Source organism: Rhinoderma darwinii, unplaced genomic scaffold (assembly GCF_050947455.1).
Source record: "Rhinoderma darwinii isolate aRhiDar2 unplaced genomic scaffold, aRhiDar2.hap1 Scaffold_609, whole genome shotgun sequence".
NCBI lineage: Eukaryota > Metazoa > Chordata > Amphibia > Anura > Rhinodermatidae > Rhinoderma > Rhinoderma darwinii.
Window position 1 is genome coordinate 23,732 of NW_027464164.1, and position 27,396 is coordinate 51,127.

The window sequence follows — 27,396 nt, forward strand, 5'->3', positions numbered from 1 at the left end:
TGCGATCTGACGAGAGCAGGCACATTCAGCTTAGAATGGCCATTGACATTAAATGCTTTAATCCATAGTGCTTTTTAATCGATTGTGAAACAAAATCTAAACGACATAATAAAAAGTCAACCGCACCACGCATTCCCAGACAGTCTCCCACACTGGAACTAGCGGGGCTTTAAGCTGTGTAACTTCTGCGATCTGATGAGAGCAGGCACATTCAGCTTAGAATGGCCATTGACGTTTGAAGCTTTAATCCATAGTCCTATTTAATCTATTGGGAAACAAAATCTAAACGACATAATAAAAAGGCAACCGCACCACGGATTCCCAGACAGTCTCCCACACTGGTACTAGCGAGGCCTTAAGCTGTGTAACATTTGCGATCTGACGAGAGCAGGGACATTCTGCTTAGAATGGCCATTGACATTAAATGCTTTAATCCATAGTCCTTTTTAATCGATTGTGAAACAAAATCTAAACAACATAATAATGTCAACCGCACCACGGATTCCCAGACAGTCTCCCACACTGGTACTAGCGAGGCCTTAAGCTGTGTAACTTCTGCGATCTGACGAGAGCAGGCACATTCAGCTTAGAATGGCCATTGATGTTAAAAGCTTTAATCCATAGTCCTATTTAATCTATTGTGAAACAAAATCTAAACGACATAATAAAAAGCCAACCGCACCACGGATTCCCAGACAGTCTCTCACACTCGTACTAGCGAGGCCTTAAAGTGTTTTATATCTGCGATTTGACGAGAAAAGGCACATTTAAGCTTAGAATAGCTATTAACTTTTAATGCTTTAGTCTATTTTTATTTTTAAACAATTGTGAAACAAATTCTAAACGACATAATAAAAAGTCAACAGCACCACGGAAGCCCAGAAAGTCTCCCACACTGGTACTAGCGAGGTGTTAAAGTGTTATTCATCTGCGATTTGACGAGAAAAGGCACATTTCAGCTACGAATAGCCATTAACTTTTAACGCTTTAGTTTATTATTATTTTTAATCGATTGTGAAACAAATTCTAAACGACATAATAAAAAGTCAACCGCACCATGGATTCACAGACAGTCTCCCACACTGGTACTAGCGAGGCCTTAAGTTGTGTAACTTCTGCGATCTGATGAGAGCAGGCACATTCAGCTTAGAATGGCCATTGACAATAACTGCTTTAATCCATAGTCCTATTTAATCTATTGTGAAACAAAATCTAAACGACATAATAAAAAGTCAACCGCACCACGTATTCCCAGACAGTCTCCCACACTGGTACTAGCGAGGCCTTAAGCTGTGTAACTTCTGCGATCTCACGAGAGCAGGCACATTCATCTTAGAATGGCCATTGACATTAAATGCTTTAATCCATAGTCCTTTTTATTTATTGTGAAACAAAATCTAAACGACATAATAAAAAGTCAACCGCACCACAGATTCCCAGACAGTCTCCCACAATGGTACTAGCGAGGCCTTAAACTGTGTAACTTCTGCGATCTGACGAGAGCAGGCACATTCAGCTTAGAATGGCCATTGACGTTAAATGCTTTAATCCATAGTCCTTTTTAATCTATTGTGAAACAAAATCTAAACGACATAATAAAAAGTCAACCGCACCACGGATTCCCAGACAGTCTCCCACACTGGTACTAGCGAGGCGTTAAGCTGTGTAACTTCTGCAATCTAACGAGAGCAGGCACATTCAGCTTAGAATGGCCATTGACATTAAATGCTTTAATCCATAGTCCTTTTTAATCGATTGTGAAACAAAATCTAAACGACATAATAAAAAGTCAACCGCACCATGGATTCCCAGACAGTCTCCCACACTGGTACTAGCGAGGCCTTAAGCTGAGTAACTTCTGCGATCTGACGAGAGCAGGCACATTCAGCTTAGAATGGCCATTGACATTAAAAGCCTTAATCCATAGTCCTATTTAATCTATTGTGAAACAAAATCTAAACAACATAATAAAAGTCAACCGCACCACGGATTCCCAGACAGTCTCCCACACTGGTACTAGCGAGGCCTTAAGCTGTGTAACTTCTGCGATCTGACGAGAGCAGGGACATTCAGCTTAGAATGGCCATTGACATTAAGTGCTTTAATCCATAGTCCTTTTTAATCGATTGTGAAACAAAATCTAAACGACATAATAAGAATTCAACCGCACCACGGATTCCCAGACAGTCTCCCACACTGGTACTAGCGAGGCCTTAAGCTGTGTAACTTCTGCATTCTGACGAGAGCAGGCACATTCAGCTTAGAACGGCCATTGACGTTAAATGCTTTAATCCATAGTCCTATTTAATCTATTGTGAAACAAAATCTAAACGACATAATAAAAAGTCAACCGCACCACGGATTCCCAGACAGTCTGCCACACTGGTACTAGCGAGGCCTTAAGCTGTGTAACTTCTGCGATCTGACGAGAGCAGGGACATTCAGCTTAGAATGGCCATTGACAGTAAATGCTTTAATCCATAGTCCTTTTTAATCGATTGTGAAACAAAATCTAAACGACATAATAAAAATTCAACCGCACCACGGATTCCCAGACAGTCTCCCACACTGGTACTAGCCAGGCCTTAAGCTGTGTAACTTCTGCGTTCTGACGAGAGCAGGCACATTCAGCTTAGAATGGCCATTAACGTTGAATGCTTTAATCCATAGTCCTATTTAATCTATTGTGAAACAAAATCTAAACGACATAATAAAAAGGCAACCGCACCACGGATTCCCAGACAGTCTCCCACACTGGTACTAGCGAGGCCTTAAGCTGTGTAACTTCTGCGATCTGACGAGAGCAGGCACATTCAGCTTAGAATGGCCATTGACATTAAATGCTTTAATCCATAGTCCTTTTTAATCGATTGTGAAACAAAATCGAAACGACATAATAAAAAGTCAACCGCACCACGGATTCCCAGACAGTCTCCCACACTGGTACTAGCGAGGCCTTAAGCTGTGTAACTTCTGCGATCTGACGAGAGCAGGCACATTCAGCTTAGAATGGCCATTGACATTAAATGCTTTAATCCATAGTCCTTTTTAATCGATTGTGAAACAAAATCTAAACGACATAATAAAAAGTCAACCGCACCATGGATTCCCAGACAGTCTCCCACACTGGTACTAGCGAGGCCTTAAGCTGTGTAACTTCTGCGATCTGACGAGAGCAGGCACATTCAGCTTAGAATGGCCATTGACATTAAAAGCCTTAATCCATAGTCCTATTTAATCTATTGTGAAACAAAAGCTAAACAACATAATAAAACGTCAACCGCACCACGGATTCCCAGACAGTCTCCCACACTGGTACTAGCGAGGCCTTAAGCTGTGTAACTTCTGCGTTCTGACGAGAGCAGGCACATTCAGCTTAGAATGGCCATTGACGTTAAATGCTTTAATCCATAGTCCTATTTAATCGATTGTGAAACAAAATCTAAACGACATAATAAAAAGTCAACCGCACCACGGATTCCCAGACAGTCTCCCACATTGGTACTAGCGAGGCCTTAAGCTGTGTAACTTCTGCGATCTGACGAGAGCAGGCACATTCAGCTTAGAATGGCCATTGACAATAAATGCTTTAATCCATAGTCCTTTTTAATCGATTGTGAAACAAAATCTAAACGACATAATAAAAATTCAACCGCACCACGGATTCCCAGACAGTCTCCCACACTGGTACTAGCGAGGCCTTAAGCTGTGTAACTTCTGCGATCTGACGAGAGCAGGCACATTCAGCTTAGAATGGCCATTGACGTTAAATGCTTTAATCCATAGTCCTTTTTAATCTATTGTGAAACAAAATCTAAACGACATAATAAAAAGTCAACCGCACCACGGATTCCCAGACAGTCTCCCACACTGGTACTAGCGAGGCGTTAAGCTGTGTAACTTCTGCGATCTAACGAGAGAAGGCACATTCAGCTTAGAATGGCCATTGACATTAAATGCTTTAATCCATAGTCCTTTTTAATCGATTGTGAAACAAAATCTAAACGACATAATAAAAAGTCAACCGCACCACGGATTCCCAGACAGTCTCCCACACTGGTACTAGCGAGGCCTTAAGCTGTGTAACTTCTGCGATCTGACGAGAGCAGGCACATTCAGCTTAGAATGGCCATTGACATTAAAAGCCTTAATCCATAGTCCTATTTAATCTATTGTGAAACAAAATCTAAACAACATAATAAAAAGTCAACCGCACCACGGATTCCCAGACAGTCTCCCACACTTGTACTAGCGAGGCCTTAAGCTGTGTAACTTCTGCGATCTGACGAGAGCAGGGACATTCAGCTTAGAATGGCCATTGACATTAAATGCTTTAATCCATAGTCCTTTTTAATCGATTGTGAAACAAAATCTAAACGACATAATAAAAATTCAACCGCACCACGGATTCCCAGACAGTCTCCCACACTGGTACTAGCAGGCCTTAAGCTGTGTAACTTCTGCGTTCTGACGAGAGCAGGCACATTCAGCTTAGAATGGCCATTGACGTTAAATGCTTTAATCCATAGTCCTATTTAATCTATTGTGAAACAAAATCTAAACGACATAATAAAAAGTCAACCGCACCACGGATTCCCAGACAGTCTCCCACACTGGTACTAGCGAGGCCTTAAGCTGTGTAACTTCTGCGATCTGACGAGAGCAGGCACATTCAGCTTAGAATGGCCATTGACATTAAATGCTTTAATCCATAGTCCTTTTTAATCGATTGTGAAACAAAATCTAAACGACATAATAAAAAGTCAACTGCACCACGGATTCCCAGACATTCTCCCACACTGGTACTAGCGAGGCCTTAAGCTGTGTAACTTCTGCGATCTGATGAGAGCAGGCACATTCAGCTTAGAATGGCCATTGACATTAAATGCTTTAATCCATAGTCCTTTTTAATCGATTGTGTAACAAAATCTAAACGACATAATAAAAATTCAACCGCACCACGGATTCCCAGACAGTCTCCCACACTGGTACTAGCGAGGCCTTAAGCTGTGTAACTTCTGCGATCTGACGAGAACAGGCACATTCAGCTTAGAATGGCCATTGACATTAAATGCTTTAATCCATAGTCCTTTTTAATCGATTGTGAAACAAAATCTAAACGACATAATAAAAATTCAACCGCACCACGGATTCCCAGACAGTCTCCCACACTGGTACTAGCGAGGCCTTAAGCTGTGTAACTTCTGCGTTCTGACGAGAGCAGGCACATTCAGCTTAGAATGGCCATTGACGTTAAATGCTTTAATCCATAGTCCTATTTAATCTATTGTGAAACAAAATCTAAACGACATAATAAAAAGTCAACCGCACCACGGATTCCCAGACAGTCTCCCACACTGGTACTAGCGAGGCCTTAAGCTGTGTAACTTCTGCGATCTGACGAGAGCAGGCACATTCAGCTTAGAATGGCCATTGACATTAAATGCTTTAATCCATAGTCCTTTTTAATCGATTGTGAAACAAAATCTAAACGACATAATAAAAATTCAACCGCACCACGGATCCCCAGACAGTCTCCCACACTGGTACTAGCGAGGCCTTAAGCTGTGTAACTTCTGCGATCTGACGAGAGCAGGCACATTCAGCTTAGAATGGCCATTGACATTAAATGCTTTAATCCATAGTCCTTTTTAATCGATTGTGAAACAAAATCTAAACGACATAATAAAAAGTCAACCGCACCACGGATTCCCAGACAGTCTCCCACACTGGTACTAGCGAGGCCTTAAGCTGTGTAACTTCTGCGATCTGACGAGAGCAGGGACATTCAGCTTAGAATGGCCATTGACATTAAATGCTTTAATCCATAGTCCTTTTTAATCGATTGTGAAACAAAATCTAAACGACATAATAAAAAGTCAACCGCACCACGGATTCCCAGACAGTCTCCCACACTGGTACTAGCGAGGCCTTAAGCTGTGTAACTTCTGCGATCTGACGAGAGCAGGCACATTCAGCTTAGAATGGCCATTGACATTAAATGCTTTAATCCATAGTCCTTTTTAATCGATTGTGAAACAAAATCTAAACGACATAATAAAAAGTCAACCGCACCACGGATTCCCAGACAGTCTCCCACACTGGTACTAGCGAGGCCTTAAGCTGTGTAACTTCTGCGATCTGACGAGAGCAGGGACATTCAGCTTAGAATGGCCATTGACGTTAAATGCTTTAATCCATAGTCCTTTTTAATCGATTGTGAAACAAAATCTAAACGACATAATAAAAATTCAACCGCACCACGGATTCCCAGACAGTCTCCCACACTGGCACTAGCGAGGCCTTAAGCTGTGTAACTTCTGCGTTCTGACGAGAGCAGGCACATTCAGCTTAGAATGGCCATTGACATTATATGCTTTAATCCATAGTCCTATTTAATCTATTGTGAAACAAAATCTAAACGACATAATAAAAAGTCAACCGCACCACGGATTCCCAGACAGTCTCCCACACTGGTACTAGCGAGGCCTTAAGCTGTGTAACTTCTGCGATCTGACGAGAGCAGGCACATTCAGCTTAGAATGGCCATTGACATTAAATGCTTTAATCCATAGTCCTTTTTAATCGATTGTGAAACAAAATCTAAACGACATAATAAAAAGTCAACCGCACCACGGATTCCCAGACAGTCTCCCACACTGGTACTAGCGAGGCCTCAAGCTGTGTAACTTCTTCGATCTGACGAGAGCAGGCACATTCAGCTTAGAATTGCCATTGACATTAAATGCTTTAATCCATAGTCCTTTTTAATCGATTGTGAAACAAAATCTAAACGACATAATAAAAATTCAACCGCACCACGGATTCCCAGACAGTCTCCCACACTGGTACTAGCGAGGCCTTAAGCTGTGTAACTTCTGCGATCTGACGAGAGCAGGGACATTCAGCTTAGAATGGCCATTGACGTTAACTGCTTTAATCCATAGTCCTATTTAATCTATTGTGAAACAAAATCTAAACGACATAATAAAAAGTCAACCGCACCACGGATTCCCAGACAGTCTCCCACACTGGTACTAGCGAGGCGTTAAGCTGTGTAACTTCTGCGATCTAACGAGAGCAGGCACATTCAGCTTAGAATGGCCATTGACATTAAATGCTTTAATCCATAGTCCTTTTTAATCGATTGTGAAACAAAATCTAAACGACATAATAAAAAGTCAACCGCACCACGGATTCCCAGACAGTCTCCCACACTGGTACTAGCAAGGCCTTAAGCTGTGTAACTTCTGCGATCTGACGAGAGCAGGCACATTCAGCTTAGAATGGCCATTGACATTAAAAGCCTTAATCCATAGTCCTATTTAATCTATTGTGAAACAAAATCTAAACGACATAATAAAAAGTCAACCGCACCACGGATTCCCAGACAGTCTCCCACACTGGTACTAGCGAGGCCTTAAGCTGTGTAACTTCTGCGTTCTGACGAGAGCAGGCACATTCAGCTTAGAATGGCCATTGACGTTAAATGCTTTAATCCATAGTCCTATTTAATCTATTGTGAAACAAAATCTAAACGACATAATAAAAAGTCAACCGCACCACGGATTCCCAGACAGTCTCCCACACTGGTACTAGCGAGGCCTTAAGCTGTGTAACTTCTGCGATCTGACGAGAGCAGGCACATTCAGCTTAGAATGGCCATTGACATTAAATTCTTTAATCCATAGTCCTTTTTAATCGATTGTGAAACAAAATCTAAACGACATAATAAAAAGTCAACCGCACCACGGATTCCCAGACAGTCTCCCACACTGGTACTAGCGAGGCCTTAAGCTGTGTAACTTCTGCGATCTGACAAGAGAAGGGACATTCAGCTTAGAATGGCCATTGACATTAAATGCTTTAATCCATAGTCCTTTTTAATCGATTGTGAAACAAAATCTAAAAGACATAATAAAAAGTCAACCGCACCACGTATTCCCAAACAGTCTCCCACACTGGTACTAGCGAGGCCTTAAGCTGCGTAACTTCTGCATTCTGACGAGAGCAGGCACATTCAGCTTAGAACGGCCATTGACGTTAAATGCTTTAATCCATAGTCCTATTTAATCTATTGTGAAACAAAATCTAAACAACATAATAAAAAGCCAAGCGCTCCACGGATTCCCAGACAGTCTCCCACACTGGTACTAGCGAGGCCTTAAGCTGTGTAACTTCTGCGTTCCGACGAGAGCAGGCACATTCAGCTTAGAATAGCCATTGACGTTAAATGCATTAATCCATAGTCCTATTTAATCTATTGTGAAACAAAATCTAAACGACATAATAAAAAGTCAACCGCACCACGGATTCCCAGACAGTCTCCCACACTGGTACTAGCGAGGCCTTAAGCTGTGTAACTTCTGCGATCTGACGAAAGCAGGTACATTCAGCCTAGAATGGCCATTGACATTAAATGCTTTAATCCATAGTCCTTTTTAATCGATTGTGAAACAAAATCTAAACGACATAATAAAAAGTCAACCGCACCACGGATTCCCAGACAGTCTCCCACACTGGTACTAGCAAGGCCTTAAGCTGTGTAACTTCTGCGATCTGACGAGAGCAGGCACATTCAGCTTAGAATGGCCATTGACATTAAAAGCCTTAATCCATAGTCCTATTTAATCTATTGTGAAACAAAATCTAAACGACATAATAAAAAGTCAACCGCACCACGGATTCCCAGACAGTCTCCCACACTGGTACTAGCGAGGCCTTAAGCTGTGTAACTTCTGCGTTCTGACGAGAGCAGGCACATTCAGCTTAGAATGGCCATTGACGTTAAATGCTTTAATCCATAGTCCTATTTAATCTATTGTGAAACAAAATCTAAACGACATAATAAAAAGTCAACCGCACCACGGATTCCCAGACAGTCTCCCACACTGGTACTAGCGAGGCCTTAAGCTGTGTAACTTCTGCGATCTGACGAGAGCAGGCACATTCAGCTTAGAATGGCCATTGACATTAAATTCTTTAATCCATAGTCCTTTTTAATCTATTGTGAAACAAAATCTAAACGACATAATAAAAAGTCAACCGCACCACGGATTCCCAGACAGTCTCCCACACTGGTACTAGCGAGGCCTTAAGCTGTGTAACTTCTGCGATCTGACGAGAGAAGGGACATTCAGCTTAGAATGGCCATTGACATTAAATGCTTTAATCCATAGTCCTTTTTAATCGATTGTGAAACAAAATCTAAAAGACATAATAAAAAGTCAACCGCACCACGTATTCCCAAACAGTCTCCCACACTGGTACTAGCGAGGCCTTAAGCTGCGTAACTTCTGCATTCTGACGAGAGCAGGCACATTCAGCTTAGAACGGCCATTGACGTTAAATGCTTTAATCCATAGTCCTATTTAATCTATTGTGAAACAAAATCTAAACAACATAATAAAAAGCCAAGCGCTCCACGGATTCCCAGACAGTCTCCCACACTGGTACTAGCGAGGCCTTAAGCTGTGTAACTTCTGCGTTCCGACGAGAGCAGGCACATTCAGCTTAGAATAGCCATTGACGTTAAATGCATTAATCCATAGTCCTATTTAATCTATTGTGAAACAAAATCTAAACGACATAATAAAAAGTCAACCGCACCACGGATTCCCAGACAGTCTCCCACACTGGTACTAGCGAGGCCTTAAGCTGTGTAACTTCTGCGATCTGACGAAAGCAGGTACATTCAGCCTAGAATGGCCATTGACATTAAATGCTTTAATCCATAGTCCTTTTTAATCGATTGTGAAACAAAATCTAAACGACATAATAAAAAGTCAACTGCACCACGGATTCCCAGACAGTCTCCCACACTGGTACTAGCGAGGCCTTAAGCTGTGTAACTTCTGCGATCTGACGAGAGCAGGCACATTCAGCTTAGAATGGCCATTGACATTAAAAGCCTTAATCCATAGTCCTATTTAATCTATTGTGAAACAAAATCTAAACAACATAATAAAAAGTCAACCGCACCACGGATTCCCAGACAGTCTCCCACACTGGTACTAGCGAGGCCTTAAGCTGTATAACTTCTGCGATCTGACGAGAGCAGGCACATTCAGCTTAGAATGGCCACTGACATTAAATGCTTTAATCCAAAGTCCTTTTTAATCGATTGTGAAACAAAATCTAAACGACATAATAAAAAGTCAACCGCACCACGGATTCCCAGACAGTCTCCCACACTGGTACTAGCGAGGCCTTAAGCAGTGTAACTTCTGCGATCTGACGAGAGCAGGGACATTCAGCTTAGAATGGCCATTGACATTAAATGCTTTAATCCATAGTCCTTTTTAATCGATTGTGAAACAAAATCTAAACGACATAATAAAAAGTCAACCGCACCACGGATTCCCAGACAGTCTCCCACACAGGTACTAGCGAGGCCTTAAGCTGTGTAACTTCTGCGATCTGACGAGAGCAGGCACATTCAGCTTAGAATGGCCATTGACATTAAAAGCCTTAATCCATAGTCCTATTTAATCTATTGTGAAACAAAATCTAAACAACATAATAAAAAGTCAACCGTACCACGGATTCCCAGACAGTCTCCCACACTGGTACTAGCGATGCCTTAAGCTGTGTAACTTCTGCGATCTGACGAGAGCAGGGACATTCAGCTTAGAATGGCCATTGACATTAAATGCTTTAATCCATAGTCCTTTTTAATCGATTGTGAAACAAAATCTAAACGACATAATAAAAAGTCAACCGCACCACGGATTCCCAGACAGTCTCCCACACTGGTACTAGCGAGGCCTTAAGCAGTGTAACTTCTGCGATCTGACGAGAGCAGGGACATTCAGCTTAGAATGGCCATTGACATTAAATGCTTTAATCCATAGTCCTTTTTAATCGATTGTGAAACAAAATCTAAACGACATAATAAAAAGTCAACCGCACCACGGATTCCCAGACAGTCTCCCACACAGGTACTAGCGAGGCCTTAAGCTGTGTAACTTCTGTGATCTGACGAGAGCAGGCACATTCAGCTTAGAATGGCCATTGACATTAAAAGCCTTAATCCATAGTCCTATTTAATCTATTGTGAAACAAAATCTAAACAACATAATAAAAAGTCAACCGTACCACGGATTCCCAGACAGTCTCCCACACTGGTACTAGCGATGCCTTAAGCTGTGTAACTTCTGCGATCTGACGAGAGCAGGGACATTCAGCTTAGAATGGCCATTGACATTAAATGCTTTAATCCATAGTCCTTTTTAATCGATTGTGAAACAAAATCTAAACGACATAATAAAAATTCAACCGCACCACGGATTCACAGACAGTCTCCCACACTGGTACTAGCGAGGGCTTAAGCTGTGTAACTTCTGCGTTCTTACAAGAGCAGGCACATTCAGCTTAGAATGGCCATTGACGTTAAATGCTTTAATCCATAGTCCTATTTAATCTATTGTGAAACAAAATCTAAACGACATAATAAAAAGTCAACCGCACCACGGATTCCCAGACAGTCTCCCACACTGGTACTAGCGAGGCCTTAAACTGTGTAACTTCTGCGATCTGACGAGAGCAGGGACATTCAGCTTAGAATGGCCATTGACATTAAATGCTTTAATCCATAGTCCTTTTTAATCGATTGTGAAACAAAATCTAAACGACATAATAAAAATTCAACCGCACCACGGATTCCCAGACAGTCTCCCACACCGGTACTAGCGAGGCCTTAAGCTGTTTTACTTCTGCGATCTGACGAGAGCAGGCACATTCAGCTTAGAATGGCCATTGACGTTAAATGCTTTAATCCATAGTCCTATTTAATCTATTGTGAAACAAAATCTAAACGACATAATAAATAGTCAACCGCACCACGGATTCCCAGACAGTCTCCCACACTGGTACTAGTGAGGCCTTAAGCTGTGTAACTTCTGCAATCTGACGAGAGCAGGCACATTCAGCTTAGAATGGCCATTGACTTTAAATGCTTTAATCCATAGTCCTTTTTAATCGATTGTGAAACAAAATCTAAACAACATAATAAAAAGTCAACTGCACCACTGATTCCCAGACATTCTCCCACACTGGTACTAGCGAGGCCTTAAGCTGTGTAACTTCTGCGATCTGACGAGAGCAGGCACATTCAGCTTAGAATGGCCATTGACATTAAATGCTTTAATCCATAGTCCTTTTTAATCGATTATGAAACAAAATCTAAACGACATAATAAAAAGTCTACCGCACCACGGATTCCCAGATAGTCTCCCACACTGGTACTAGCGGGGCCTTAAGCTGTGTAACTTCTGCGATCTGACGAGAGCAGGGACATTCATCTTAGAATGGCCATTGACATTAAATGCTTTAATCCATAGTCCTTTTTAATCGATTGTGAAACAAAATCTAAACGACATAATAAAAATTCAACCGCACCACGGATTCCCAGACAGTCTCCCACACTAGTACTAGCGAGACCTTAAGCTGTGTAACTTCTGCGATCTGACGAGAGCAGGCACATTCAGCTTGGAATGGCCATTGACTTTAAATGCTTTAATCCATAGTCCTATTTAATCTATTGTGAAACAAAATCTAAACAACATAATAAAAAGTCAACCGCACCACGGATTCCCAGACAGTCTCCCACACTGGTACTAGCGAGGCATTAAGCTGCGTAACTTCTGCGATCTAACGAGAGCAGGCACATTCAGCTTAGAATGGCCATTGACATTAAATGCTTTAATCCATAGTCCTTTTTAATCGATTGTGAAACAAAATCTAAACGACATAATAAATAGTCAACCGCACCAAGGATTCCCAGACAGTCTCCCACACTGGTACTAGCAAGGTCTTAAGCTGTGTAAGTTCTGCGATCTGACGAGAGCAGGCACATTCAGTTTAGAATGGCCATTGACATTAAAAGCCTTAATCAATAGTCCTTTTTAATCGATTGTGAAACAAAATCTAAACGACATAATAAAAATTCAACCGCACCACGGATTCCCAGACAGTCTCCCACACTAGTACTAGCGAGACCTTAAGCTGTGTAACTTCTGCGATCTGACGAGAGCAGGCACATTCAGCTTGGAATGGCCATTGACTTTAAATGCTTTAATCCATAGTCCTATTTAATCTATTGTGAAACAAAATCTAAACAACATAATAAAAAGTCAACCGCACCACGGAATCCCAGACAGTCTCCCACACTGGTACTAGCGAGGCATTAAGCTGCGTAACTTCTGCGATCTAACGAGAGCAGGCACATTCAGCTTAGAATGGCCATTGACATTAAATGCTTTAATCCATAGTCCTTTTTAATCGATTGTGAAACAAAATCTAAACGACATAATAAATAGTCAACCGCACCAAGGATTCCCAGACAGTCTCCCACACTGGTACTAGCAAGGCCTTAAGCTTTGTAAGTTCTGCGATCTGACGAGAGCAGGCACATTCAGTTTAGAATGGCCATTGACATTAAAAGCCTTAATCAATAGTCATATTTAATCTATTGTGAAACAAAATCTAAACGACATAATAAAAAGTCAACCGCACCACGGATTCACAGACAGTCTCCCACACTGGTACTAGCGAGGCCTTAAGCTGTGTAACTTCTGCGATCTGACGAGAGCAGGTACATTCAGCTTAGAATGGCCATTGACATTAAATGCTTTAATCCATAGTCCTTTTTAATCGATTGTGAAAGAAAATCTAAACGACATAATAAAAAGACAACCGCACCACGGATTCCCAGACAGTCTCCCACACTGGTACTAGCGAGGCCTTAAGCTGTGTAACTTCTACGATCTGACGAGAGCAGACACATTCAGCTTAGAATGGCCATTGACATTAAATGCTTTAATCCATAGTCCTTTTTTTTTTTCAAATATATTTTTATTCAAAACCAGAACAGTTACAAGTATGCAATGTGTATCACACATACAATAATATATACACCAAATAACAATGTGTTCCAGCTTCAAAATTCTTTTTCATTTTACTTGTCATCATTAAGTTGCAAGGTATGCAGTAAAACAAAACACAACCAACAATTCCCTTCCCTCCCCCCAACTCTCCCCCATCTCGGTGAACATTTTCTCAACTGGCCACCAGCATGCCTAGCGTGCCCTGGATACTCTGTGAACTATACCATGATGTGTGTCGAAATGTGCGCATGAACATCCCTATCTCTGCTGTGGGATAATGTTGCTCTATGAATTTACGCCAAGTTTTAAAAAATTGTTCTGTAGACCTTTCTTTGTGTTTTTCTAGGTCCGTCTTATCATACCCCAATAGAGTCTTGAGAGTAATCACGACCTCCGCAATTTCCGGGACCGATGCCTGTAGCCAGTGACGCAAGATGCACTTTTTGATAGCCAATAAAGCCATATGCACTCCTTTCCGGGCCACTAGAGGTGGTCCCTCCCCCCCTGGTTCCAAAGGAATATAGTGAAACAGCACTGCCTGTGGGCTTGCGTGCACCTCCTCCCCCCAGGTATCTTTAATAAATTGTAAAGCCCGATCCCAAAACGTGCGAATTTGTGGGCACAACCACATCCCATGAAGTAAATTGGCTTTGTGCAAGTCGCATTTTGGACAATTACGCAGATAATGTGCTGGAGCGTCCCTGTAGGATAAATTAAAGGCGTATGTCGCTCTGTGCATTAGCCTGAAGTGCATCTCACGCCACTGTTCATTCACCATGACCTTCCTCACCCTCTCCCATCCATCTCGTATCTTGCTGGAGATGTCTGGATCCTCCAGCTCCAACTCCCACGTTCTAAAGCAGGAAGTACTAAAGGAATCAAGATGAGCATTCCGAAGTTTACCATATAGACTTGCAAGGCTTCTCCCCGCACCACCCTGCGGCACCATCCCATCAAATGCTCCCCGTATCTCTACTCCATCAATATTGCGGACTTTGTTTTTACATAACCCCGTTATTTGAACATATTGCAAATATTGATTTTCCCTCAAATTGTATTTGCTAGAGACCTCCTGCCACGTAAGCCATCTCCCCTCCTCAACATTCATGAGTTGGCCCAGGACCTTGATCCCTTCATCTTTCCACTGCGAAAACAATTTATTCTGACTCCCCTGTGGAAACATAGGGTTATCCCACAACGGCCAGAATTTAGAAAGACCATACGGAAGACCAAAAAGCTTCCGCACCGCCTTCCAGGTGCCGATTGTATCTTTCAGCAACAGACTTGCCTTAACGTTATTAGGCAGTTGAGCATATGACATGTGTAGCAGGGCCTGCAGCGGAACCGCTCCCGCCAATTCCTGTTCCAGCTGAACATTGGAGTACATATTGGTGTTATGTATCCAATCCCCTATGTGTCTGCAGATGGCCGCTAAATTGTAGTATCGTATAAGTGGCAGCTGAATACCTCCATCCACTTTGGGCAGTGCCAGTTTTTTATATGCAATCCTAGGTCTCTTCCTTTGCCACAAGAATTGTAAAAATGCTGTCTGTAATTTCTGGTTATCTAGGTGCTTGATCAATATGGGTAGAGATGAGCGAACCGGGACAACCGAACCCGGTTTCGGTCCGAACTTCCGGTAAAGTTCGGTTCGCAGCGAATCCGAACTTCACCGGGTTCGGCCGAACCCGTTTTGACCGAACCCGGTCAAAAACATTATACAAATCGGGAGCCACTTATCTCTATCAATCACTGATAGAGAAAAGAGGCTGCTGATTAAAAATAAAATAAAAAGCATTTCATACGTACCCGGTCGTTGTCTTGTTGACGAGTCCCTCTTCTTCCTCCAGTCCGACCTTTTCTGACGCGGCAGCCTGTGATTGGCTGCAGAGGCCTCTGCAGCCTGTGATTGGCTGCAGAGGCCGCGGCAGCCTGTGATTGGCTGCAGCGCTCACAAGGCTGCATCGTCATCAAGGAATGTCGGGCCGGATGTCGAGAGGGACGCGTCACCAAGGCAACGGCCAGGAGACCGGACTGGAGGAAGCAGAAAGTTCTCGGTAAGTATGAACGTCTTTTTTTTTACAGGTACTGTGATCGGTAGTCACTGTCCAGGGTACTGAAACAGTTACTGCCGATCAGTTAACTCTTTCAGCACCCTGAACAGTGACTATTTAGTGTATGTGCACACACACTAATTACGTCCGTAAATGACGGACGTATTTCGGCCGCAAGTACCGGACCGAACACAGTGCAGGGAGCCGGGCTCCTAGCATCATACTTATGTACGATGCTAGGAGTCCCTGCCTCTCTGCAGGACAACTGTCCCGTACTGTAATCATGTTTTCAGTACGGGACAGTAGTTCCACGGAGAGGCAGGGACTCCTAGCATCGTACATAAATATGATGCTAGGAGCCCGGCTCCCTGCAGGGTGTTCGGTCCGGTACTTGCGGCCGAAATACGTCCGTCAATTACGGACGTAATTAGTGTGTGTGCACATACCCTTACTGACGTCGCCTAGCAACGCTGCCGTAATGACGGGTGCACACCTGTAGCCACCCATCATTACGGGGCCTCATGCACACGACCATAAAAACACCCGTTATCACGGGTCGTAATTACGACCCGAAATAGCGGGCCCATAGACTTCTGTTAGCCACGGGTACCTTCCCGTTTTCTCACGGGAAGGTGCCCGTGCCGTTAAAAAGATAGAACATGTTCTATTTTTTTATTTTACGGGCCGTGCTCGTAATTACGACTCGTAAGTACGAGCACGGCCGGCCGGCCACGGGCAGCTGGCCGCTTTTGCGAACCGTGCTGTCATTATAATTATAGCAGCACGGCCCGTAAAATAGAACATGTTCTATTTTTTTAACGGCACGGGCACCTTCCCGTGAGAATACGGAAAGGTACCCGTGGGTAACAGAAGTCTATGAGCCCGTTATTGCGGGTCGTAATTACGACCCGCAATAACGGGTGTTTTTACGGTCGTGTGCATGATGGGAGCACGGCTCGGAAAAACGAACGGCTGCCCGTGCTCATCTCCTGAAATAATCTGTGCTGCCTTAAACTCTGTGGACAGGTCAGGATCCTGTTTCTTTTAAATGCTGCTAGGGAACCCGCTCGATCCACTATATAAGGCTACGCTACAGTGCAGCATTTAAAAGAAACAGGATCCTGACCTGTCCACAGAGTTTAAGGCAGCACAGAGTATTTCAGGAGATGAGCGTGCAGATTCAGTGCTGTTGTGAACTCTGCTCTTACCATTACGTAGCTCTCAGTCTGTTATCTCTCCTCCACTCCTGTCCTCAAGAACACCTTCACATGATTGGCAAGTCACCACGTAATGGTAAGAGCAGAGTTCACAGCAGCACAGAGTATTTCAGGAGATGAGCGTGCGGATCTTGTGCGTGGTGGTGACTTGCCAATCATGTGAACGTGTTATAGAGGACAGGAGTGGAGGAGATGTAACAGACTGAGCTACGTAATGGTAAGAACAGAGTTCACAGCAGCACAGAGTATTTCAGGAGAGGAGCGTGCAGATTCAGTGCTGCTGTGAACTCTGCTCTTACCATTACGTAGCTCAGTCTGTTACCTCTCCTCCACTCCTGTCCTCAATAACACCTTCACGTGATTGGCAAGTCACCACCCCGCACAAGATCCGCACGCTCATCTCCTGAAATACTCTGTGCTGCTGTGAACTCTGCTCTTACCATTACGTGGTGACTTGCCAATCATGTGAAGGTGTTCTGGAGGACAGGAGTGGAGGAGAGGTAACAGACTGAGAGCTACGTAATGGTAAGAGCAGAGTTCGCAGCAGCACTGAATCTGCACGCTCATCTCCTGAAATACTCTGTGCTGCCTTAAACTCTATGGACAGGTCAGGATCCTGTTTCTTTTAAATGCTGCACTGTAGCGCAGCCGTATATAGTGGATCGAGCGGGTTCCCCAGCAGCATTTAAAAGAAACCGTGTTTGTGTATGTGTGTGTTTGTGTATATATGTGTGTTTGGGTATGTGACTTTGTCTGTTTTTGTTTTTATATGTGTGTGTGTATATATGGGTGTGTTTGTGTATATGTGTTTTGTGTATATGTTTGTGTATATATGGGTGTATTTGTGTATATGTTTGTGTGTAGATGTTTGTGTGTGTTTTTGTATATGTGTATATGTGTGTATATGGGTGTGTGTTTGTGTGTATATATGGGTGTGTTTGTGTATATGTGTTTGTGTATATGGGTGTGTGTTTGTGTGTATATATGGGTGTGTTTGTGTATATGTGTTTGTGTATATGTGTGTTTGGGTATGTGTGTTTTTGTTTGTATATGTGTTCGTGTATGTGTGTATAACTGTGTGTGTGTGTGTTTGGATATGTGTGTTTTTGTTTGTATATGTGTGAGTTCGTGTATATGTGTGTGTTTGTCTGTTTATGTGTGTGTGTATATCTTGTTGTGTTTGTGTATATATGTGTGTGTCTGTGTATGGTTGTTTGTTTGTGTGTGCGTGTATATATGTGTGTAGGTGAGTAGAAGTATTGGTATTGTTCACATTGATAACTGTTTTTTTATGTTGTTGCAGATTTTGATGTACCGATTGGACTACATCTACGATTCGTTGGACTACTGCGTAGATCTGCGTTTTTTCAAATTTTAATAAAATGGTTAACGAGGGTTTTGTTGGGGATTTCTTATTTCAATAAAAAAGAATTGTCTTTGTGTTTTTTTTTTCAAACTTTATTAGTGCCTAGATAATGGCAGTTGGCTGATTGACAGCGTCCATTATTAAGGCGGTACTTAGTGTTAGCCGGTGCAGAGGCTAGCACTAACCACCCATTATTACCCCGGTACCCACCACCACCAGGGGTGCCGGGAAGAGCTTGGTACGATCCAGTACCCAACCATCTGTTGTGATGGTCGGGTACTGGGGCGGCCGTAGGCTGGTATTATGAGGCTGGGAAGGGCCAAAATCAGTGGACCTTCCCACCCTTGTAATGCTAGGCTGCTGCTGCTGTGTTGTATCGGGCTGGTTATAAAAATGGGGGGGACCCCCACGTCGTTTTTTTTTGGAATTTAACAAATTTAGCAATAGACGGGTCCCCCACATTTTTAATAACCAGCCATATACAAGGCCGCAGCAGTCTGGCATTACATGGGTGGGAAGGGCCACTGGTTTTGTCCATTCCCAGGCTAATAACACTGTGTTGTATGTGGCTGGTTATGATAAATTGGGTGGAACCCCATGTCTTTTTTAAAAAAAAAATGTAAATAAATAAATAATTTAAAAAAATGACGTGGGGTCCCCCCCCACTTTTATAACCAGCCAGATACAACACAGCAGCAGCAGCCTAGCATTACAAGGGTGGGAAGGTCCACTGTTTTTGGCCCTTCCCAGCCTCATAATACCAGCCTGCGGCCGCCCCAGGGCCCGACCATCACAACAGATGGTCGGGTACTGGATGGTACCTGGCTCTTCCCGGCACCCCTGGTGGTTTTGGGTACCGGGGTAATAATGGTGGTTAGTGTTAGCCTCTGCACCGGCTAACACTAAGCCTCGCATTAGTAATGGATGTTGTCACTCAGACAGCGGCCATTACTAAAGTGGTAATAATAAAATTTGAAAAGAAAAAGACAAAGATATAGATAAAATATTTTATTGAAATAAAGCACCCCCAACACAACCCTCATTAACCATTTTATTGTAGAAAAAAAACCGTCATCGAAGTAGTCCTCGAAACCGACGTAGTCCAAACACCAAACCTGTAAAAAAATAAAATAATGAAATAAAACATGTTGTAGGCTTAGATTCAGTTTAATGTGTGATACTGACTGTTATACCATGTATAGAAGCCTGCCGCGAAGTTGACTTAGATACAGGGCGCCAGCAGACAGTATCATACATGGCCATACAGACATATATACATGCAAACTATCATACATACATGCATACACACACACATGAAAACATACATACATACAAACAAACATGCAAAGATACATACATACATATATACAAGCATGCACAAATATACATGCAAACATAAATACATGCAAACATAATTACATACATGCACATATATAAACATACATGCAAACATACATGCAAAAATAAAAACATGCAAACATACATACATGCACATATATACATACATACATGACAACATACATACAAACATACATGACAACATACATACATGCAAACATACATACATGCAAACATACATACACACATGCAAACATATATACATGCAAATATACATACAAACATGCACATGTATACATACATGCCAACATACATGCAAACATACATGCACATATATACATACATACATGACAACATACATACATGCAAATATACATACATACACACATGCACATATATACATACCAACATACATGCACATATATACATACATGACAACATACATACATACATGACAACATACATACATATATATATATATATATACACACATGCAAATATACATACATTCATGCAAACATACATGCAAACATACATACAAATATACATACACACATGCACATATATACATACATGACTACATACATACATACATACATGACAACATACATGCAAAAATACATACATGCAAATATATACATGCAAATATACATACAAACATGCACATATATACATACATGCCAACATACATGCAAACATACATGCACAGATATACATACATACATGCCAACATACATACATGCCAAAAAATAATAATAATACGTTCATACTTACTTTCCTCCTGTCCGGCCTCCAGCGATGACGTTTCATTCATGTCGCCGCTGCAGCCTGTGATTGGCTGCAGAGGCGGTCACGTGGGATGAAGCGTCATCCTGACGTGCGTGACCGCCACTACAGCCTGTGATTGGCTGCAGCGGCGAAAGGGATGAAACGTCATCGCTGGAGGCCGGACAGGAGGAAAGTAAGTACGAACGTATAATTTTTATTTTTTTATTACATTTAAATGGTATTTTCCGCGCGCCGAGCATGTACTGTGAAGGTTGCTGAAAGAGTTAGTGCAGCCCATTAACTCTATCAGCACCCTGGACAGTAGCATGCTCGGCGCACGTAAGTGACAGGTTCGGTCAGAACTAGTTCGGTCCGAACCGAACTTTTTTGTGAAATTCGGCGAACTAGCCGAACCGAACTTTTGATAAGTTCGCTCATCTCTAAATATGGGTATGGTCTGCATTGGATATAACAGTCGAGCAAAGCTTATCATTTTTAAAAGAGCAGCCCTCCCAAACAACGACAATGGCAATGACGCCCATCGATTTAGTTCCTTATGGATTTTTTCAAACAAGGGTGAATAATTTAGTTTATAGAGAGAAGAGGGAAATTTGCCTATTTTAATCCCCAGGTATGTAATATACGATCTAGCTATTTCCACCGTGCCCTGCAAGGGTGGTCTTACCCCTGATTCCTTCAAGTAAAGTAATTGACTCTTTTGCGCATTGACTTTATATCCTGAGAAGGACCCAAAGTATTTTAGCTTCTCCAGCACCCCCCCCAAATGATCCCCAGGCGATTTCATAAATAACAAAAGATCATCAGCAAAACATGTTAGCTTGACCTCCTGGCTGCCAACCTTAATCCCTTCAAAATCTCTGGATGACAAGAGATGTCTCGCTAGCGGTTCCAAAGCCAAGTCGAACAGCAACGGAGACAAGGGGCATCCCTGCCTTGTTCCCTTCTGTAAATGTATCGGTGCTGACAAAAAACCTGCAGTGAACACCCTAGCTAGAGGTTCTGAATATAATGCTTCCAGGTAATTCCTGAACAATCCTTGTATCCCAAATCTATCTAAAACTAACCTCAGCCAATCCCAGTGTACATTATCGAAGGCCTTTTCGGCATCTAACGTTAAAAGTGCTGGCGAATCATGACCCTCCATATTAGAATTCCTCATTGCGTCTTGAACCGCCAAAACCGTGCGTATGTTTTTGACCGCCGACCTCCCCTTGACAAAACCCACCTGGTGTGGCCCGATCAAATTAGGGAGAAACATAGCCAACCTATCTGCCAGTATCTTCGACAATATTTTAACATCCTGATTTATCAAAGAGATTGGTCGATAGGACCCCGGGTTAGCCGGATCTTTCCCATCCTTGTACAATACTTTAATATAAGCTACATTGCCCGACTTCAAAAATTCCTTATTTAACAGCATACGATTATACACCGGCAATAAAATGGGCGTGACTTCCTCCCTCATAAGTTTGTAGAAATCACTAGAAAATCCGTCTGGCCCTGGCGCTTTGTTATTCGTCAATGATTTAATGGTCGATATTATCTCTTGTTCCGTGATCAATGCGTTTAATGCTTCTCTATCAGAGTCCGAGAGAGATGGTAACGCTACAGAGTCCAGGAACTCCCTCCCCTCATTCCTCTCCGAAATGTCCTGTGCATATAGCGCAGTGTAATAATCTCCCAGTATATCATTGACGACTTTTGGATCTTTCTGTACTTCCCCATTCCCATCTCTCAACCCCCCTATGTGAGTCGGGCGAAATTGTCCTTTCGCCATTTTAGCCAGCAGGGAACCTGATTTGTTCCCATATCTGAAAAAATGCGCAGTTGTTTGCTCTCTCTGGAACCTTTCTTTTTTATCCAGCCACCTTTCAAACTCTGCCTTTGCCGTGAGCCAGTCCCCCCTAAGCGCTAATGTCGAGTTTGCCAAGTACGCTGTGTATTTCATGCGAAGGTTTCTGCTAGACTCGTTATAATGTTTGTTGGTTTTCCGTTTAAGCGAAGCAACATAGGAAATGATCCTCCCCCTCAGCACTGCCTTGGCTGTGTCCCAAAACAAGTGGCTGTTTTCTCTATGAGCTTGATTTTCCTGACTATATTCCCCTAACCAGCCCTTCAAGCAGGATTGAAAGGATTCATCAGTTGCCAGAAATGACGGAAATTTCCACAATATATCCGACCCCCTTTTAAACGTATCTGCCAAGATCAAAGAAACCGGTGAATGATCTGATATCACTAAGTCCTCTATTCGAGCACTGAGGATCCTAGAGAGGAGCACCGGAGAAGCCATAAAATAGTCAATACGCGACCATGCGGTATGCGCATGAGAAAAATGAGTGAATTCTCTACCTAATGGAAATTGTGTTCTCCATACATCTACCATGCCCGTGGAAGACAATAATGGGGCCAAGACTTTATCATGTGTTCTTTCCACCAACATCCTACCATCCCCCCTTCTCCTGTCCTCTGTTGTACATAAGACCGAATTAAGATCCCCTCCCAGCAGAATCTGAGGTTCTTTATCCGCTAAAAGTTTTCCTTCCAGAAATTTAAAAAAGACCCGATTGTTGTCATTTGGTGCATATATACAGTACAGACTCACTCTCCCCATGGCACCCTCCAAGATCACATGCAAATATCTACCCCCCTCATCCCGCTCAAAAGTAACCACCGAACATTCAATTCTTTTGTGTATGAGAAGTAAGACGCCCGCCTTGCCATTAACTGCTGGAGAACCCATTACCGTGCCCACCCATAATTTACTCATTCTCTGGAAATCACGTTCCAATAAGTGGGTTTCCTGTAAAATCGCTATATCCGCTTTCAACTTTTTCAGGTGGCGAAGAACCATCATGCGTTTATGTGGGGACTGCAGTCCCTTCACATTCCATGTAATTACCTTAGGCATCTCACAGTAATGGCAAAGCAAACCTCATTCACCGAGACAGTTCCCCCCCCTCCTTCCCCCTCCCTAAACATAAAACAAAATTGAAACCCCAACAACAGATCATTATTACTTTCAGACTTCTCTTTTTTCGCACATTTTGGCGTGGAATCTCTGTGCATTCCACCTCTAGAAACTCTTTGGTATACCATGAACTCCCTGTATACCCTTAAAATATCAACAGCACCTTACACTCCCACCCGACTCCTTGCAAGAAAAATTTCCTCAAGCCTCACTTCAGCTGGACCCTCCCCTGCCATTAACATCAGTAGACCTCAACCCCCGATGCAACGATAGGTATAACAATTCTATCTCAAACAATGTGGAACTTTAAAATAACATGAGATTTCTTCCATCTCCGCCTGGACAGTTCCCTTCAATCCGGGGAAGAAGAGGTGAGACCCCTCCTGATACTCCTGTTTCTGGAACGTCCCCTGCGAGGCAATCCGTCCCTGTGCGTCTGGCTACCACCATTATTGTCTTTAGACAAACTTTCCACAAATTTAGCCGCCTCCCCTGGAGAAGAAAACGATTCCATCCCACCGCCGGGTTCGAAGATCCTGAGAATGGCGGGAAACATCAGAGAGAACCGAATGCGTTTCTGGACCAGTAGAGAGCACACCGTGCTAAAAGCCCGCCGCTTACGTGTAACCTCAGCCGAGTAATCTCCAAACATTAAAATTCTGCTGCCTCGTACTCTCACTTGTGCCGATGACCTTCGGTATGCCTGTAACACATTCGTTTTATCCACATAGTCCAGGTACTTCACAATGACTGGTCGCGGTCGTGCTGGGGCGCCATCTTGGGTCACACTTCGCATCGGTCCCACTCTATGAGCTCTCTCCGCTCTCAGCGGGGCTGGCAATCCCAGCGCCTGAGGCAACTCCACCGCACACAACTTTAGCAGCTGTCCTGCTGGTATAGACTCTGGGAGCCCAATAATACGTAAATTGCTCCTCCTCGAGCGATTCTCCAGGTCATCCACTTTATCAACCAGTTGTAGATTGCAAGCTATCACCTTCTTCACCTCCTCCTGTGTTCCCGCTAGCTCATCCTCCAATAAACTGAACCGTTGTTCCAAATCGTTAAGCCTTTCCGCCTGAGCTGAAACATCCGTCTGAATTTGGTGCAATAATTTCGACACCGTCGCCTCCAGAGAAGCTGTAATATCTGGGGCTATAAGTTTCGCTACTTCCCTGGCCAAAACTCGACATGAAATGTCCATATTGTGAAACATAGTCTCAGGCTCACCTTCTTCCCCTTCTGGCTGCACCATAGGAGGTTGTGATGCCGAGCGCGAACTCGTACTCCTCGTGTTCCTGGCCGGCTCAGGCGCCATTTTCCCCAGCGGCATCATGTCGTCAGTCTGCAGGGCCTGTGATTTTAATCCTGGGGTCCCGGTTTTCACCAGATATCTCTCCATACGCCGGAGAGAAGCCTGTACGTAGGGTTATCGGCCAGCAGCCTCAGGTTAGGTAACCAAGCCTCGGGACCCCGGTTTTTGAGTCGGGTTAACGGAGCTCTCCTCACTCACGTCTACTCATGTGCGCGCCGGAACCGGAAGTCAATCCATAGTCCTTTTTAATCAATTGTGAAACAAAATCTAAACTACATAATAAAAAGTCAACCGCACCACGGATTCCCAGACAGTCTCCCACACTGGTACTAGCGAGGCCTTAAGCTGTGTAACTTCTGCGATCTGACGAGAGCAGGCACATTCAGCTTAGAATGGCCATTGACATTTAAAGCCTTAATCCATAGTCCTATTTAATCTATTGTGAAACAAAATCTAAACAACATAATAAAAAGTCAACCGCACCACGGATTCCCAGACAGTCTCCCACACTGGTACTAGCGAGGCCTTAAGCTGTGTAACTTCTGCGATCTGACGAGAGCAGGGACATTCAGCTTAGAATGGCCATTGACATTAAATGCTTTAATCCATAGTCCTTTTTAATCGATTGTGAAACAAAATCTAAACGACATAATAATAATTCAACCGCTCCACGGATTCCCAGACAGTCTCCCACACTGGTACTAGCGAGGCCTTAAGCTGTGTAACTTCTGCGTTCTGACGAGAGCAGGCACATTCAGCTTAGAATGGCCATTGACGTTAAATGCTTTAATCCATAGTCCTATTTAATCTATTGTGAAACAAAATCTAAACGACATAATAAAAAGTCAACCGCACCACGGATTCCCAGACAGTCTCCCACACTGGTACCAGCGAGGCGTTAAGCTGTGTAACTTCTGCGATCTAACGAGAGCAGGCACATTCAGCTTAGAATGGCCATTGACATTAAATGCTTTAATCCATAGTCCTTTTTAATCGATTGTGAAACAAAATCTAAACGACATAATAAAAAGTCAACCGCACCACGGATTCCCAGACAGTCTCACACACTGGTACTAGCGAGGCCTTAAGCTGTGTAACTTCTGCGTTCTGACGAGAGCAGGTACATTCAGCTTGGAATGGCCATTGACGTTAAATGCTTTAATCCATAGTCCTATTTAATCTATTGTGAAACAAAATCTAAACGACATAATAAAAAGACAACCGCACCACGGATTCCCAGACAGTCTCCCACACTGGTACTAGCGAGGCCTTAAACTGTGTAACTTCTGCAATCTGACGAGAGCAGGCACATTCAGCTTAGAATGGCCATTGACATTAAATGCTTTAATCCATAGTCCTTTTTAATCGATTGTGAAACAAAATCTAAACGACATAATAAAAAGTCAACCGCACCACGGATTCCCAGACAGTCTCCCACACTGGTACTAGCTAGGCTTTAAGCTGTGTAACTTCTGCGATCTGACGAGAGCAGGCACATTCAGCTTAGAATGGCCATTGACGTTAAATGCTTTAATCCATAGTCCTATTTAATCTATTGTGAAACAAAATCTAAACGACATAATAAAAAGTCAACCGCACCACGGATTCCCAGACAGTCTCCCACACTGGTACCAGCGAGGCGTTAAGCTGTGTAACTTCTGCGATCTAACGAGAGCAGGCACATTCAGCTTAGAATGGCCATTGACATTAAATGCTTTAATCCATAGTCCTTTTTAATCGATTGTGAAACAAAATCTAAACGACATAATAAAAAGTCAACCGCACCACGGATTCCCAGACAGTCTCACACACTGGTACTAGCGAGGCCTTAAGCTGTGTAACTTCTGCGTTCTGACGAGAGCAGGTACATTCAGCTTGGAATGGCCATTGACGTTAAATGCTTTAATCCATAGTCCTATTTAATCTATTGTGAAACAAAATCTAAACGACATAATAAAAAGACAACCGCACCACGGATTCCCAGACAGTCTCCCACACTGGTACTAGCGAGGCCTTAAACTGTGTAACTTCTGCAATCTGACGAGAGCAGGCACATTCAGCTTAGAATGGCCATTGACATTAAATGCTTTAATCCATAGTCCTTTTTAATCGATTGTGAAACAAAATCTAAACGACATAATAAAAAGTCAACCGCACCACGGATTCCCAGACAGTCTCCCACACCGGTACTAGCGAGGCCTTAAGGTGTGTAACTTCTGCGATCTGACGAGAGCAGGCACATTCAGCTTAGAATGGCCATTGACGTTAAATGCTTTAATCCATAGTCCTATTTAATCTATTGTGAAACAAAATCTAAACGACATAATAAAAAGTCCACCGCACCACGGATTCCCAGACAGTCTCCCACACTGGTACTAGCGAGGCCTTAAGCTGTGTAACTTCTGAGATCTGACGAGAGCAGGCACATTCAGCTTAGAATGGCCATTGACATTAAATGCTTTAATC

At 43.0% G+C, this 27,396-nt stretch overlaps 76 pseudogenes; all 76 read right to left on the reverse strand.

The window, feature by feature from the left end:
• Nucleotides 1-114: 114 nt before the first annotated feature.
• On the reverse strand, nt 115-233 carry LOC142726081 (5S ribosomal RNA; annotated as a pseudogene).
• A 251-nt stretch (nt 234-484) lies between these two features.
• LOC142725739 (5S ribosomal RNA) lies at nt 485-603 on the reverse strand (annotated as a pseudogene).
• A 441-nt stretch (nt 604-1,044) lies between these two features.
• On the reverse strand, nt 1,045-1,163 carry LOC142726096 (5S ribosomal RNA; annotated as a pseudogene).
• A 67-nt stretch (nt 1,164-1,230) lies between these two features.
• Nucleotides 1,231-1,349, reverse strand: LOC142725869 (5S ribosomal RNA; annotated as a pseudogene).
• A 66-nt stretch (nt 1,350-1,415) lies between these two features.
• Nucleotides 1,416-1,534, reverse strand: LOC142725794 (5S ribosomal RNA; annotated as a pseudogene).
• Nucleotides 1,535-1,601: 67 nt separating this feature from the next.
• Nucleotides 1,602-1,720, reverse strand: LOC142725560 (5S ribosomal RNA; annotated as a pseudogene).
• A 67-nt stretch (nt 1,721-1,787) lies between these two features.
• LOC142725880 (5S ribosomal RNA) lies at nt 1,788-1,906 on the reverse strand (annotated as a pseudogene).
• A 66-nt stretch (nt 1,907-1,972) lies between these two features.
• On the reverse strand, nt 1,973-2,091 carry LOC142725618 (5S ribosomal RNA; annotated as a pseudogene).
• Nucleotides 2,092-2,158: 67 nt separating this feature from the next.
• LOC142726048 (5S ribosomal RNA) lies at nt 2,159-2,277 on the reverse strand (annotated as a pseudogene).
• A 67-nt stretch (nt 2,278-2,344) lies between these two features.
• On the reverse strand, nt 2,345-2,463 carry LOC142725849 (5S ribosomal RNA; annotated as a pseudogene).
• A 67-nt stretch (nt 2,464-2,530) lies between these two features.
• On the reverse strand, nt 2,531-2,649 carry LOC142725911 (5S ribosomal RNA; annotated as a pseudogene).
• Nucleotides 2,650-2,716: 67 nt separating this feature from the next.
• Nucleotides 2,717-2,835, reverse strand: LOC142725690 (5S ribosomal RNA; annotated as a pseudogene).
• A 67-nt stretch (nt 2,836-2,902) lies between these two features.
• On the reverse strand, nt 2,903-3,021 carry LOC142725866 (5S ribosomal RNA; annotated as a pseudogene).
• A 67-nt stretch (nt 3,022-3,088) lies between these two features.
• Nucleotides 3,089-3,207, reverse strand: LOC142725783 (5S ribosomal RNA; annotated as a pseudogene).
• Nucleotides 3,208-3,274: 67 nt separating this feature from the next.
• Nucleotides 3,275-3,393, reverse strand: LOC142725600 (5S ribosomal RNA; annotated as a pseudogene).
• Nucleotides 3,394-3,460: 67 nt separating this feature from the next.
• LOC142725614 (5S ribosomal RNA) lies at nt 3,461-3,579 on the reverse strand (annotated as a pseudogene).
• A 67-nt stretch (nt 3,580-3,646) lies between these two features.
• LOC142725745 (5S ribosomal RNA) lies at nt 3,647-3,765 on the reverse strand (annotated as a pseudogene).
• A 253-nt stretch (nt 3,766-4,018) lies between these two features.
• On the reverse strand, nt 4,019-4,137 carry LOC142725878 (5S ribosomal RNA; annotated as a pseudogene).
• A 67-nt stretch (nt 4,138-4,204) lies between these two features.
• On the reverse strand, nt 4,205-4,323 carry LOC142725797 (5S ribosomal RNA; annotated as a pseudogene).
• Nucleotides 4,324-4,390: 67 nt separating this feature from the next.
• On the reverse strand, nt 4,391-4,508 carry LOC142726107 (5S ribosomal RNA; annotated as a pseudogene).
• A 67-nt stretch (nt 4,509-4,575) lies between these two features.
• On the reverse strand, nt 4,576-4,694 carry LOC142725890 (5S ribosomal RNA; annotated as a pseudogene).
• A 67-nt stretch (nt 4,695-4,761) lies between these two features.
• Nucleotides 4,762-4,880, reverse strand: LOC142725833 (5S ribosomal RNA; annotated as a pseudogene).
• Nucleotides 4,881-4,947: 67 nt separating this feature from the next.
• Nucleotides 4,948-5,066, reverse strand: LOC142725856 (5S ribosomal RNA; annotated as a pseudogene).
• A 67-nt stretch (nt 5,067-5,133) lies between these two features.
• LOC142725685 (5S ribosomal RNA) lies at nt 5,134-5,252 on the reverse strand (annotated as a pseudogene).
• A 67-nt stretch (nt 5,253-5,319) lies between these two features.
• Nucleotides 5,320-5,438, reverse strand: LOC142725902 (5S ribosomal RNA; annotated as a pseudogene).
• Nucleotides 5,439-5,505: 67 nt separating this feature from the next.
• Nucleotides 5,506-5,624, reverse strand: LOC142726015 (5S ribosomal RNA; annotated as a pseudogene).
• A 67-nt stretch (nt 5,625-5,691) lies between these two features.
• On the reverse strand, nt 5,692-5,810 carry LOC142725620 (5S ribosomal RNA; annotated as a pseudogene).
• A 67-nt stretch (nt 5,811-5,877) lies between these two features.
• LOC142725914 (5S ribosomal RNA) lies at nt 5,878-5,996 on the reverse strand (annotated as a pseudogene).
• Nucleotides 5,997-6,063: 67 nt separating this feature from the next.
• On the reverse strand, nt 6,064-6,182 carry LOC142725622 (5S ribosomal RNA; annotated as a pseudogene).
• A 67-nt stretch (nt 6,183-6,249) lies between these two features.
• LOC142725944 (5S ribosomal RNA) lies at nt 6,250-6,368 on the reverse strand (annotated as a pseudogene).
• A 67-nt stretch (nt 6,369-6,435) lies between these two features.
• On the reverse strand, nt 6,436-6,554 carry LOC142725926 (5S ribosomal RNA; annotated as a pseudogene).
• Nucleotides 6,555-6,621: 67 nt separating this feature from the next.
• On the reverse strand, nt 6,622-6,740 carry LOC142726102 (5S ribosomal RNA; annotated as a pseudogene).
• Nucleotides 6,741-6,807: 67 nt separating this feature from the next.
• Nucleotides 6,808-6,926, reverse strand: LOC142725826 (5S ribosomal RNA; annotated as a pseudogene).
• Nucleotides 6,927-6,993: 67 nt separating this feature from the next.
• On the reverse strand, nt 6,994-7,112 carry LOC142725972 (5S ribosomal RNA; annotated as a pseudogene).
• Nucleotides 7,113-7,179: 67 nt separating this feature from the next.
• LOC142725659 (5S ribosomal RNA) lies at nt 7,180-7,298 on the reverse strand (annotated as a pseudogene).
• A 67-nt stretch (nt 7,299-7,365) lies between these two features.
• LOC142726068 (5S ribosomal RNA) lies at nt 7,366-7,484 on the reverse strand (annotated as a pseudogene).
• Nucleotides 7,485-7,551: 67 nt separating this feature from the next.
• LOC142725938 (5S ribosomal RNA) lies at nt 7,552-7,670 on the reverse strand (annotated as a pseudogene).
• Nucleotides 7,671-7,923: 253 nt separating this feature from the next.
• LOC142725752 (5S ribosomal RNA) lies at nt 7,924-8,042 on the reverse strand (annotated as a pseudogene).
• Nucleotides 8,043-8,295: 253 nt separating this feature from the next.
• LOC142725701 (5S ribosomal RNA) lies at nt 8,296-8,414 on the reverse strand (annotated as a pseudogene).
• A 67-nt stretch (nt 8,415-8,481) lies between these two features.
• LOC142725660 (5S ribosomal RNA) lies at nt 8,482-8,600 on the reverse strand (annotated as a pseudogene).
• A 67-nt stretch (nt 8,601-8,667) lies between these two features.
• Nucleotides 8,668-8,786, reverse strand: LOC142725583 (5S ribosomal RNA; annotated as a pseudogene).
• Nucleotides 8,787-8,853: 67 nt separating this feature from the next.
• LOC142725951 (5S ribosomal RNA) lies at nt 8,854-8,972 on the reverse strand (annotated as a pseudogene).
• Nucleotides 8,973-9,039: 67 nt separating this feature from the next.
• LOC142726002 (5S ribosomal RNA) lies at nt 9,040-9,158 on the reverse strand (annotated as a pseudogene).
• Nucleotides 9,159-9,225: 67 nt separating this feature from the next.
• LOC142725753 (5S ribosomal RNA) lies at nt 9,226-9,344 on the reverse strand (annotated as a pseudogene).
• A 253-nt stretch (nt 9,345-9,597) lies between these two features.
• On the reverse strand, nt 9,598-9,716 carry LOC142725702 (5S ribosomal RNA; annotated as a pseudogene).
• Nucleotides 9,717-9,783: 67 nt separating this feature from the next.
• On the reverse strand, nt 9,784-9,902 carry LOC142725596 (5S ribosomal RNA; annotated as a pseudogene).
• Nucleotides 9,903-9,969: 67 nt separating this feature from the next.
• On the reverse strand, nt 9,970-10,088 carry LOC142725650 (5S ribosomal RNA; annotated as a pseudogene).
• A 67-nt stretch (nt 10,089-10,155) lies between these two features.
• On the reverse strand, nt 10,156-10,274 carry LOC142725786 (5S ribosomal RNA; annotated as a pseudogene).
• A 67-nt stretch (nt 10,275-10,341) lies between these two features.
• On the reverse strand, nt 10,342-10,460 carry LOC142725609 (5S ribosomal RNA; annotated as a pseudogene).
• A 67-nt stretch (nt 10,461-10,527) lies between these two features.
• On the reverse strand, nt 10,528-10,646 carry LOC142726041 (5S ribosomal RNA; annotated as a pseudogene).
• A 67-nt stretch (nt 10,647-10,713) lies between these two features.
• Nucleotides 10,714-10,832, reverse strand: LOC142725788 (5S ribosomal RNA; annotated as a pseudogene).
• Nucleotides 10,833-10,899: 67 nt separating this feature from the next.
• On the reverse strand, nt 10,900-11,018 carry LOC142725800 (5S ribosomal RNA; annotated as a pseudogene).
• Nucleotides 11,019-11,085: 67 nt separating this feature from the next.
• On the reverse strand, nt 11,086-11,204 carry LOC142726043 (5S ribosomal RNA; annotated as a pseudogene).
• Nucleotides 11,205-11,457: 253 nt separating this feature from the next.
• LOC142725722 (5S ribosomal RNA) lies at nt 11,458-11,576 on the reverse strand (annotated as a pseudogene).
• A 67-nt stretch (nt 11,577-11,643) lies between these two features.
• On the reverse strand, nt 11,644-11,762 carry LOC142725640 (5S ribosomal RNA; annotated as a pseudogene).
• Nucleotides 11,763-11,829: 67 nt separating this feature from the next.
• LOC142725795 (5S ribosomal RNA) lies at nt 11,830-11,948 on the reverse strand (annotated as a pseudogene).
• Nucleotides 11,949-12,015: 67 nt separating this feature from the next.
• On the reverse strand, nt 12,016-12,134 carry LOC142726047 (5S ribosomal RNA; annotated as a pseudogene).
• Nucleotides 12,135-12,201: 67 nt separating this feature from the next.
• Nucleotides 12,202-12,320, reverse strand: LOC142725949 (5S ribosomal RNA; annotated as a pseudogene).
• Nucleotides 12,321-12,387: 67 nt separating this feature from the next.
• LOC142726066 (5S ribosomal RNA) lies at nt 12,388-12,506 on the reverse strand (annotated as a pseudogene).
• A 67-nt stretch (nt 12,507-12,573) lies between these two features.
• On the reverse strand, nt 12,574-12,692 carry LOC142725848 (5S ribosomal RNA; annotated as a pseudogene).
• A 253-nt stretch (nt 12,693-12,945) lies between these two features.
• On the reverse strand, nt 12,946-13,064 carry LOC142726067 (5S ribosomal RNA; annotated as a pseudogene).
• A 67-nt stretch (nt 13,065-13,131) lies between these two features.
• Nucleotides 13,132-13,250, reverse strand: LOC142726117 (5S ribosomal RNA; annotated as a pseudogene).
• Nucleotides 13,251-13,503: 253 nt separating this feature from the next.
• On the reverse strand, nt 13,504-13,622 carry LOC142725642 (5S ribosomal RNA; annotated as a pseudogene).
• Nucleotides 13,623-13,689: 67 nt separating this feature from the next.
• Nucleotides 13,690-13,808, reverse strand: LOC142726051 (5S ribosomal RNA; annotated as a pseudogene).
• Nucleotides 13,809-25,215: 11,407 nt separating this feature from the next.
• Nucleotides 25,216-25,334, reverse strand: LOC142725963 (5S ribosomal RNA; annotated as a pseudogene).
• Nucleotides 25,335-25,401: 67 nt separating this feature from the next.
• LOC142725623 (5S ribosomal RNA) lies at nt 25,402-25,520 on the reverse strand (annotated as a pseudogene).
• A 67-nt stretch (nt 25,521-25,587) lies between these two features.
• LOC142725857 (5S ribosomal RNA) lies at nt 25,588-25,706 on the reverse strand (annotated as a pseudogene).
• Nucleotides 25,707-25,773: 67 nt separating this feature from the next.
• On the reverse strand, nt 25,774-25,892 carry LOC142726105 (5S ribosomal RNA; annotated as a pseudogene).
• A 67-nt stretch (nt 25,893-25,959) lies between these two features.
• Nucleotides 25,960-26,078, reverse strand: LOC142725886 (5S ribosomal RNA; annotated as a pseudogene).
• Nucleotides 26,079-26,145: 67 nt separating this feature from the next.
• Nucleotides 26,146-26,264, reverse strand: LOC142725988 (5S ribosomal RNA; annotated as a pseudogene).
• Nucleotides 26,265-26,331: 67 nt separating this feature from the next.
• LOC142726034 (5S ribosomal RNA) lies at nt 26,332-26,450 on the reverse strand (annotated as a pseudogene).
• A 67-nt stretch (nt 26,451-26,517) lies between these two features.
• Nucleotides 26,518-26,636, reverse strand: LOC142726106 (5S ribosomal RNA; annotated as a pseudogene).
• A 67-nt stretch (nt 26,637-26,703) lies between these two features.
• On the reverse strand, nt 26,704-26,822 carry LOC142725888 (5S ribosomal RNA; annotated as a pseudogene).
• A 67-nt stretch (nt 26,823-26,889) lies between these two features.
• LOC142725990 (5S ribosomal RNA) lies at nt 26,890-27,008 on the reverse strand (annotated as a pseudogene).
• A 67-nt stretch (nt 27,009-27,075) lies between these two features.
• LOC142725782 (5S ribosomal RNA) lies at nt 27,076-27,194 on the reverse strand (annotated as a pseudogene).
• Nucleotides 27,195-27,261: 67 nt separating this feature from the next.
• On the reverse strand, nt 27,262-27,380 carry LOC142725933 (5S ribosomal RNA; annotated as a pseudogene).
• Between the last annotated feature and the right edge of the window lie 16 nt (nt 27,381-27,396).